Raw genomic sequence first — 11,621 nt, forward strand, 5'->3', positions numbered from 1 at the left:
TGTTTTATTAAAATAATTTCTCTGCACTACAAGTCAGTGACAGGTGTTAACCAAGTTAGTTCACCAACATTATTATTTTTTAGATAAGATGCTTCTACATGACAGTTTCATAATAACCTAAAGGTGCACATAATACTCAGTGAAAAGCCTATATTAAATTATTAAATAATAAAATATAAGGTGATTGCACTATTCTTCAGACTATTCTTTTTGGAAGATCTTTCCCACGCCTGCACTTTCTTGCCATGCACACAAATACACACACACACACACCAGCACATACGCTTTCAAACTTTTTTTTCAACTGATAGCCTATGAAAAATTGCTCTAAGTACAAAGGAAAAATCTAAATTCCTACCTGAGACTGTTTCATTGATATCATTTGTAGCACAATTAATTTGTTATTTCTAGTGGTGTTTGCATTTTTCTCTTAAGAAAAAAAGGTTTAAAAAAAATAGGAGAAGCTACCCAGTGGCACTATCATAGCCAATGTGGTTTATCTGAGGCACGATTATTGCTAATTGAAAACATTTCCCAATAGCCCGAGGTGACAACTTGAAATATAGTCACCATTGGCAATTTTTGACAGTCTCTATGGAGATTGAATAAAAAAGAAAAAAAAATGTTTTAAAAAGCAGAAGTCCCAAATAAATAAATACGTATTGGTGAAAATTCAGAGGTCAAATGGCCAGTGAATGCCTTTTTTTGTGTAAGGGCCTACTTCCCCTTGACTATGAAATCAAACATTTATTAAGCAAAACAACTTAAGCTGCATATATAATGTGAGATACAAGAGGCCAATACAATGTGGCAATAAATATAATGAGGGTCAATTCTAGGCTAAGAAGTTCTCCTAGGTAACATAACAATATGAAGAACACATTTAGATCAAATGAAAACATTCTACATGCATTTAAATATGTTTTAAAAATTGGCATGGTGGGCTTGGCTCCAGTAGTACAGTGGTTATGGCACCATCCACATACACCAAGCTGGTGGGTTCAAACCCAGTCTGGACCTGCTAAACAACAATGACAACTGCAACAAAAAATAGACAGATGTTGCGGCAGGTGCCTGTAGTCCCAGCTACTTGGGAGGCTGAGGAGAGAAAATCGCTTAAGCCAAAGAGTTTGAGGTTGCTGTGAGTCTACCGAGGGCGACATAATGAGACTGTGTCTCAAAAAAATAAAAATAAACAGCATGGTGAAAATGTCTGTATTACTCAAAGTAATCTGTAGATTCAATTCAATCTCCATTAAAATACTAATGTTATACCTTGAAGATCTTGAAAAAAATAGTTATAAATTTTGTATAGAAGCAGAAAAAATATCAAACAGCTAATGCAATTCTGTAAAATAAGAACAAATCTGGAAGCCTAATGTTACTAGACTTTAGATTATACTATAAGTCTGTGGTGATCAAAAGAGCACAATAATTGGTAGAGACATAGATATATGGAGCAAAACAAAGAACCTAGAGATGAAACCATTCCCATGTCACCATCTGATCTTTGATGAAGTAAACAAAAGCATACACGGGGGAAAAGAATCCCTATTTAATGAGTGGTGCTGGCATTGGTTAACCAGTCCAGTATTAATTAGCCACATGCAAAAGGCTGAAACTGAACCTATGCCTCTTAGCATTTACAAAAAAATCACTCATGGTGGATAAAGGAATTAAAAATAAGACACGAAACTATAAAAATCTAGAAGAAAGTATGAAAAAACCTCTTCATAACATCAGTCTTATGAAAGAATTTATGAAGAAGACTCCCAAAGGCAATTGCAACAACAACAAAAATAAATAAATGGGACCTGATAAAGTTAAAAAGTTTCTTGACAGTGGCCTGGGCCAGTGGCTAATGCCTATAATCCTGGCCCTCTGGGAGGCCAAGACGGGAACATTGTTTGAGCTCAGGAATTCAAGACAAGCCTAAGCAAGAGTAAGACCCTGTCTCTAATAAAAATCGAAAAAAAAAAAAAATGAGCTGGATATCTTGGTGAGAGCCTGTAGCCACTGCTACTGGGGTGTCTGAGCAAGAGGATCACTTGAACCCAGGAGTTTAAGTGTTGCGAGCTACACTGATGCCATAGGCACTCTAGCCTGGGCAATAGAGTAAGACGCTCTCTCAAAAAATAAAAGTTTCTGCATGGCTAAGGATACAATCAACAAAGCAAAGAGACAACCTTTAGAATGGGAGAAGATATTTGCATTCTACTAATCTAAAAAAGGGCTAATAACAAGAATCTACAAAGAACTTAAGGAAATCACCAAAAAAATATCAAACGACCCCGTTAAATCTGGGCAAGAGACATGAACAGAATCTTTTCTCATGAGAATGGATGAATGGCCAACAAACTCATGACAAAATGCTCATCATCCCCAATCTTTGGAGAAATACAAATCAAAACCACTTTGAGATATGACCTAACCCCAGTGAAAATGGTCCACATCACAAGGTCCCAAAGCAATAATTGCTGACATGGACGTGGAAGGAAGGGAACACTCTTGCACTGTTGGTGGGACTGCAAAGTAGCGCAGCCTTTATAGAAAAAAGTATGAATAGTCCTCAAGGAACTAAAAGTACACCTTCCATTTGATACTGCAGTTCATTACTAGGTATCTACCCAAAAGAAAAAAAGTCATTTTATTGTAAGGACATACACACTCTAAAGTTTACAGAATCCCAATTTACAATTGCAAAGAATGAAAACAGCCCCAGTGCTTAATTTTTTTTTTTTCAGGCCAATGCTTTATCACCATCTAGCAACTTACAAGTAGTAAAAATAGAAATTGATTTTCTAATATCAATAGGAAATAACACATTGTAGAAAGAAAGTTGATGGAAATTTTTTTTTGAATTATTGGATTTTATTTTTCTCTTCACATGTACACATATTATAAATTTGAAAACATACGGCAAAATATAACCACAAGAAAAAGTCAACCCAAATGTAAGTATTTGGAAACAAAAAAATATTTCTCTGAGAAAAGTAATACCTTTAATACACAACTATAAAGTAGAATCATGAAATTATTAACTTAACAAGCTATCTTAAAGACAAACAAAACTATAAAGAAAAGGTAGAAAAAGGACTAATAATTTTTGAATCTTCTGTATGCCAAGTGTTTTGCTACATACAGATTTAACCCAACTACACACTCTAAAAAGTCACCAAGTTCAACTACAGGCCTTCTACAAATATTCATTAAAAACCACGTGGCAATCTATATTGTTCATGCCCTTTTCCAAGAAAAGAAAGAAAAATATTTTTTTAATGAAAGATAGATTAAAGAAGAACCTAAAAAAAAATTTTAAATAATAAAATTAATTATCCAAAAATGAGAAATGAACCATTAGAGAATTTATAGAAATATAGTATTTCATAATCTGAATCTTAATTATTATTTAAACTGATAAAATTATTCCAAAAAATGTAGACTGTCATTCTACATTCTTTATAATAATTATTTAATTATTATATAATTAATATAATTTAATAATTCTTTATAATAATTATTCTAAGTACCAATTTCAAAATAAAGTAATATAATGATGATTAATTTATTGAACCAGCACTAAAGACATCCAAACAATGTTGTTTTTTTTTTGTTTTTTTTTGAGACAGAGCCTCAAGCTGTTGCCCTGGGTAGAGTGCTGTGGCATCATAGCCCACAACAACCTCAAACTCTGGGCTCAAGCGAGTCTCCTGTCTCGGCCTCCCAAGTAGCTGGGACTACAGGCATCGGCCACAACGCCCGGCTATTTTTTGGTTGCAGCAGTCATTGTTGTTTGGTGGGCCTGGGCTCTGGTGTATGTGGCTGGCGCCTTAGCCGCTTGAGCCACAGGCGCCGAGCCCCAAACAATGTTTTTAAGAATAAAAAGATCATATCTTTTTTATAAACATAAACTAATTGTGCATGTAAGCCAAGTGAGTTAAAATTGATGTTATTTTATATTAAGTGCCAATTTGGTGAAAGATAACAAATGGAAGTAAATTTGTATTAATTAAGAATAAGCTTATATGTATTTTTGGATAAACAGCCATATCAATCATAAATAAAACATATAAGGTTAAATCAGACTTAATTAATATCATAATCAATTATGAAATTAGGTACTCTATTAGAATTAAAGAATTGGCTCCTCCATTAGCATCAAAGGTAGCTTTAAAACAGCAGTCTCGGTGGGGCCACACCTACGGTGCATCTTAGAATGGGTACAGGCGAAACTTACTAAATGCAGAATTCAAATGTCTTCATACCATAACTAAGAAAATGCCATGAAGGCTACGTGAAACAGTTTGATGAAAATATTTCAGATTGTATATGAAACCAGCACATCGTACCCCTTGACTGCACTAATGTGCACAGCTATGATTTAATAATAAATAAATAAATAAATGTTAAAAAGTGCTGAAAAAAATAAAAGCAAGGCAACACAAAAATAAATAAATAAATAAATGAAAAAAGGACTCTCCCTGTACTCATCCTATCACAAACCAACAGGGGTCAGTAGAATAGTATTTACCAAGTCTCATTGAGCCGTATGATTAGTTACCTAATTGATGTCATTACAGCCTTATTTACTATTCCTTAGTAGCTCTTATTCTCTGACAATTTGTCATGCATATTGTTAATATTTATTTAAAGTTAATCTCTTTTACTACATGGCACAGCAGGAGGAAGACTATCTTGAGTTTACCAGATTATGCCAAATTACCAAAGAATAGAAACAATATATAAAAGCTTCATCACATGTCAGCTGTTAAAGCCATTTATATCATCCTATCTATAGGCAGTATTTAAACTTGAGTCTTTTTTTATTAAACGTGAACTCTCTCACTGTGCATGTGACTGCACTGGAGGATACCTATGCAAAAGTAGGGGAGGAAAAGGGAAAAGAAGTTATAAATTTGGTTATTACACAAACTAAACTAATTACTTAGGGCATGATAAAGGCCCACCATCAATATATTTAGAAATTGGGAAGCTGAGGCAAGAGAATTGCTTAAGCCCAAGAGTTTGAGGTTGCTGTGAGCTGTGACACCACAGTACTCTACTGAGGATGACATAGACTCTGTCTCAAAAAAAAAAAAAAAAACGAAAAAAGAAAAAAGTACGTGTCTATTCAGTGGAAGTGGATCATCATAGAGGTTTTCATCTTCATGTTGAGTAAGCTGAGGAGGACGAAGAGGAGGGTCTGGGCTTGCTGTTTTCAAGTGGGCAGAGGTGGAAGAAAATCTACACATAAGCAGACCTGTACAGCTCAAATCTATGTTGTTTAAGAGTCAACTATAACTTAAAAAATTAAAACATTGACATTAAAACAAAAAAAAAAAAGAAAGAAATTTTCCTTACATTGAGATTCTTGAATTAATTTACATCATAATCACCTGAAATACCGGTGATTCTCCATTAAATGAGAATCAAATCTCTGGGAAATGAGGCTGGGGAGAAGCATTGATCTATGTTGTAGGAGGTCCCATTTCTAAGCAAAAATTTTCATGAGGTAAGTTATCAAAAACCATATACTGTTTGCGGCCTTGATATTTGATTGCACAAAAATTTTTATTCACAAGGTTTAGCTACAGAATTCAGATCTGTTGAAGAGGGCATACAAATACTATAAATGTGGTACCAACTGGGACGCTGAACCTTAAGCCTGTTGTCCTCTTTACTCTTAACTCAAGGATAAGAATCCTTAGGGGACAGGCAGCAGCTGGAATACTGACATCTGTCAACTATTATTCCCCATTTCTTTCAGATATATGGATCTTTCCAGGCTGTAACCCCAAAGCATAGTATAAAAATGATTTTGAGAGGCAGCTTAATGAAAACGCTTTGATAAGCCATCAAAGCTTTTGATATTGTCTTTTACTAACATTCAGTAAAACACATTGCTACCCACTGAGAACTGATAGCTCAAAAGCCAATTGATGTCACAGACAGGGCTAAAAGTGGTTCATAAATTTGAAATGACAACAGATGCCTTGAAAGGGAAAGCCTGCTGGACTTTGATTGAACATGTTAATTTTCAGAAGAATCATTCCCTAGCTTGATTTTATTCAGTGCAACCTGTTAAGGCTATTTGGAAAGCGCACGGGCTGGTGATAAAATAATATTGAACTCAATTATCCATTATCAGAGGAAGAGATGCCAGCGTCCCTTCAGTCCCTCAGTAGGCTTATTTGAACATACAATATGAGAGGGGGGTAGTGAGATGCCTCAGAGGACAAGGGGCTATGTGCTCGGGGAGCTATCAAGGTGAACAAGTGACAAAATTGGGGGATATATTCCTGCTAATTTGGTTTTACTTTGAGATTAAAGCTTTAATTTCTACCACTTGAGAAAAGAGAGTTAAACAAACAGCCTCTGTCCTTAAGGCAAGATTAAATTGAATCCTTTATCATGGGGTTCCATAGAGGGTAAGATTAAGAATTCTTATCAGTCAGTTAACTTCAGAAAATATTTAAATGTAGGATTTCATGGTGGAGAAACTTATTTGTAGCTAAGTTTCTTTTAACAGCAGAAAACTACATGTAGAAATTCATGACGTATTGCGGTAATTAACAAATTGGCAGTCTTCAACCTCCCTCTGCTTAAGCAATTTGAATTTCTTCTAATTAATCACTATGAGAGGATGGGCTGGTGTACCAGAAACTGATGAATGCTGGGCCCTAAATATTGGCTGGTTGTCTGCTATCTCCCCCACACACACACTTTTAAAATCTTTTTTTATCTCCCTTTTTGTATTTAATTTTTAAGGCTCTTCTAGGGATACAGAGTGTATTTGCTCTTTAGTGTGAGTCAGGGATGGAATTAGGATGAGGTGAATGAGCTATTCACATTGGGAACAAAATAAAGAGGACTCCAGAAAACTCAGTAGCAAAGATAAATGGCATTTAATGCAAGATGTAAAAAACAAAATTAGTGCAAAAAAATTCCAGGATGAACAACGTATCAAAAGTTTAAATAAATATAAGATGCTGTTTTTCTCCTGGCACTTCATCATCACGGCAGTGGAAGTCGTCGTTTGCATTTAGCTTGGCCTCATTTGGGCCCCAGAATTCCTGCATCCTTTTGTCCCCCCCCAAATCCACCACCAAATGGATATATGAAGGTTGACAATGACAGGCAAGAAAACTGGGAAACCACAGGATTTATATAAAGTTTTTTATTTGCATGGATTTCATCTTTTTTTTTTATCACTTTGTTTTATATGTGGTAAGATATTTTTATATGGAAATAAGGGGTGCCTGTTTTGAAATATATTTCAGGCATGGCACTATTGCTAATGTAAGCTGTTTTATTATCCCCACACCAGATTATTAGAATAAAAATAACTTGAAATAACTAATAATTTTTCCATTTATATTGATGAAACATTGTAGCCTTGCAGTTGAATTGATTCTGCCCTTCACTTTTAATTTGTATTATGTTCTTTGAAATATGATTAACCATCCCATTTACAAATCCAAAATGTGGATTTTTCTATTTTAAAATTAGTAACCTTATATCCTGATTGGCAGCCAGAAAGTTTAGAGAAAACTAAAGAATTTTATTCCTACTCTAGACCAAAAGATCCAGCTTAGAATGCTGCCTGTAGAGAAGCTTAAGAGAGATTTACTGGAAACATTTTTAGCTTTTAAAGCTCTTTTTAATGGGTAACCCAAATGCCATTTAAGTGTAGAGTATATAGACTTCTGAGGGCAATAGCTGAAGTGTCCTAATTGGGTCCTTACATAGTTGAGGTTACATCTATCAATCAAGATAGCAGAATAGCAGACATTTTAGCCATGTATCAGTTAGAAAAGTAGCACTGAGACAATTATTAAATAACTTTCATAGTTTTCCTTCTAAAATGTATAATGGTAGAAATTTAATCTCAGATGTGTCATATACCTATTTTCTGGTTAATTCTAAAACTTAACTATTTTCCTATAAAATTTCACCAATATAAGAAAAGTAATCAAGTGTCATTTGTCTCTATTTTATTTCCTAAAGGTTTTAGAATAAAAATAGCATATCAAATCCAATTTAAGAAATTGAGAATATTTGCTTCTGTTGGAGTTCAGTTTGAAAGCCAATCAAATTTTGGATGGCAGATACATCAAACATTTATAGGTGACCAGTTATGAAAATAAGAAAATTCACTCAAGGATATAGTTCGAAGGCCTCCTTTCTTCTTTTCCCTCCTCCTCCCTTATTTTTAATTATTGTGTGTTTTGTTTTGTTTTGTTTCAGGTTAATGCCAAGGTACAACCAACCAGGTCACAATATTTGAATGCTCTGAATGTAGAAGACCCTTTGACCCTTTGACTATGAAAGTTGAAAAACACTGAAGTCCAACATTAAAGAGAGAAGATGTGAGGTAAAGTCACAAATTTCAACATGTAAAGGTAGGACATCACTTTATTAATTGAGTCATATCAATGAGGACAGCTAAGTTAACCCCATGGTACAGTTTGAGGAATGAAGAATTTAAAAGATATCATATAGAAATTGAGAATAAAAGAATATCTAACAATTTAAAGAAATACTTTTAGGCACCTCTCGTTGTATTATATAATATATGCAACCAAGTTCATATGTACCTTTAAGTAGAATGTAGACTTTTCCCCCTTCAAAAAGTTTCATAAGTAACAAATAGAACAGACTGGACTATTTAGCAAACATTAGATTTAAAAAAAATTAAAGTTATTCTTTAATGTATTTGCCAATATTTCATATCATTCTCCTAAAACTATTATGTTTTTCTTTAAAGTTGTACATCTTGGTTTATGTAAAACATAAAATATATACATATTTTTGGAAAAGGTTTCAGGATAATTTCTTTTCCTCTCAGCAAACAGGAGGGATGGAAAGATTAATGACAACAGACCAGCAAATTTTATCATCACTAATGGGAGAAGGAGACAAAAAGTAAAGTAAAATTACAGGAAGTGGGAAAGACTATATGAAGAGCTGACAGCATAGATTCTTTAACTCATAATTTTTAGCATCATTGGTTTCATTTTTCACTTTTATGTTTATTCAGTGTAATGATTGGTGATCCTAAACAAAGTACATAGGGAACATTCTTACCCTTAATAAAAATTCTCACATTTAAACTTTACACCATAGATGGCTTTTTATTCATTTTCTAAATATGTACCAAGGCTCTATTATATGTGAAGCACTTATACTGATAACGCACACCATAGACGTACTCCCTGCCTCCCAGGAGAGGATAACATGCTTGATGACTCCATCTTGATTTATGTGTTGAACTAAGAATAATGGCTTATAGAGCAGTCATGAGTAATTCTGTCGAAAAGGGCAAAGAACAATAAAGTAAGATGCTCAGGTATTTTAAGCAGTTGCCAAACATTAGAAAATTTACCCAGAAATTGACTGATGTTGTGAAAACAATCAAGTAAAACCAAAGGATCAAATAAAGATAAAATAGTTTACTGAGCCCTAACATTAGCTATTCATAGCCTCTCTCCTACAAGCTTCCTTGCTGGTCATTTCAATACAGTATATTTAATTTTTTATTTATTATTTTTAATACATTTATTCAAATAAATTTAATGATATATTTGATTTATTTTTTCCATTTAACAAGTCAATATTAGATTAGTTCACACTTTGATGGTATTTCATTTTTTTTTCTTTTTATAGACAAAATTTGACACCATGCAATAAAACTCAACCTATTATCTTTCTGTCTTCAGAATATAAGAGTCACAGGGAAACAAGGGAAGTTATTGCATTCAAAAAATTATATGTATCTTTAGTTTGTGTTTAACAATGCACAAACATAAGAAAACTGTATTTAGCTGAGTTGCTGATTGTAAACATGTTTATCTCAAGGGCAGTTACATTTGGAAACAGATATCCTAGCTTTTACTAGTGACAAAATCCTTTGGGGCCCTGAGTTCATGCTGATTGATTTCCAAATAACCCATTTCAATAAATGAGTGTTTTATGCATGTTCACATGAGACCTGAGCCCTTTGTGCTACATTTTCTTTTTACAAACCTCCTATTCCTTTAGTGTTTTTGGAGGTGTCTTACCTTACCTTTCATCTCTACCTGTTAGGCCTGTCAACTGGCAATTGGTAAGAAATGCTGATAGAAACATAACAGAATGTCAGTAGAAAATTTCTAGAAGAAGAAACACAGGTTCATAACCAATAAAGAGTAATTTTCATTCTGAATTATCAATAAATACAATTTTTAGAAAACAAAATATATTATACTGTCTCTATGTTAAAAAAAAAAATTAAGTAGCTTAAAAGCATGACGATGTATGTTTTGTTTTTGCTAAATGTCTTTCATGACTCAGGCATGGCTCTGCCTGTTATCGTCAGTGTTTTCAGAACAGACTTAGCCTGGCATGGAAACTTTCATCACTTTTCAAGTCATGACAGTAAGAAACACAGATTTCTGCTGTGGTTGTCACAGGGAGATATCACGGTCACATCACAGAAAAGACATAGACCACTTTGACCCCAGACTCATTTGGCAGAAATGATCAAATGGCCCTAGCCAAGCACAAGTCTCCAGGGTTCATTAGAAGTCTAAAAGTGTCAAGTATTTAATGAGCAGCAACAACGACTATTACATTTCCATTCCCCTTCTCTGCTTTATTTTTCTCTACACCATGGTACCATTCCAAGTTATGTTATTAACTTACTTTTTCTGTGCATTGTCTTTTACACTCTTCCCCATTTCTCACCCACAAAGCAAACTCCATGAGGGTTCAAGGCACAGACATTGTCTACCTTGTTCACCACTGTACCCTCAGCACCTAGAAAATTGTCCGATACATAATAGTCATTAAAGAGACATTACAGGAATAAGGAAAGTGCCAGGCTGAGTAGCTCATGCTCATAATCCCAGCATTTTGGAAGGCAGAAGCAGGGGGATTGCTGGAGGCCAGGAATTACAACACTATTCTAGGAAACATAGCAAGACCCCGTCTGTACAAGAAAATTGTTTTAAATGTTAGCTTGGCTTGGTGGTGCATACCCATAGCCCTAGCTATAGGGGAGGCTGAAGTGAGAGGATCAATTGAGACTAGGAGTTTGAGATTGCAGTAGAGTATGATCATGCCACTTTAGCCCAGATAAGGTGAGATATGAAAAAAAGAAAAAGAAAAAATAAGGAATGTACTTCTTTTAATCTATCATTTTTGTTATTTTAAATTTATACCATAATCCCAAATACTGGAAAGAGAAATGTTATGGCTATTTGTACATACTGCTAGTAAATAAAAAAATAGGATTTCATATCTTCAGGAAATCAATTTGGTAATATGTAACAAAATTACTAAAAGATTCCATGTTAAAGTTACATCTGTTATAAGAATCTATCCTTGGCGGCGCCTGTGGCTCAAAGGAGTAGGGCGCAGGCCTCATATACTGGGAGGTGGAGGGTTCAAACCCAGCCCCAGCCAAAAACTGGAAAAAAAAAAAAAAAAAAAAGAATCTATCCTAAAGTGATAATTATAAATATGAGATAAGTGTGGTTTAAAGGAAAATGTTCATTTTATAACCAATTAACATATTAAATATTTAAAAAAACATTCTAAATTTCCCAAGATGATCTGATTAACTGCATTTAATATGCATG

The 11,621-nt window shown here is 34.1% G+C and overlaps 1 non-coding gene across 1 annotated transcript; it reads left to right on the plus strand.

Moving 5' to 3' along the window:
* Nucleotides 1-462: 462 nt before the first annotated feature.
* LOC128597766 (U4 spliceosomal RNA) lies at nt 463-601 on the plus strand. The gene has a single exon (XR_008383332.1). It is a non-coding gene; the product is annotated as a U4 spliceosomal RNA (small nuclear RNA).
* The last annotated feature ends 11,020 nt before the right edge of the window (nt 602-11,621 follow it).

The sequence above is a fragment of the Nycticebus coucang genome, chromosome 10 (genome assembly GCF_027406575.1).
Source record: "Nycticebus coucang isolate mNycCou1 chromosome 10, mNycCou1.pri, whole genome shotgun sequence".
In the NCBI taxonomy this organism is placed as follows: Eukaryota; Metazoa; Chordata; class Mammalia; order Primates; family Lorisidae; genus Nycticebus; species Nycticebus coucang.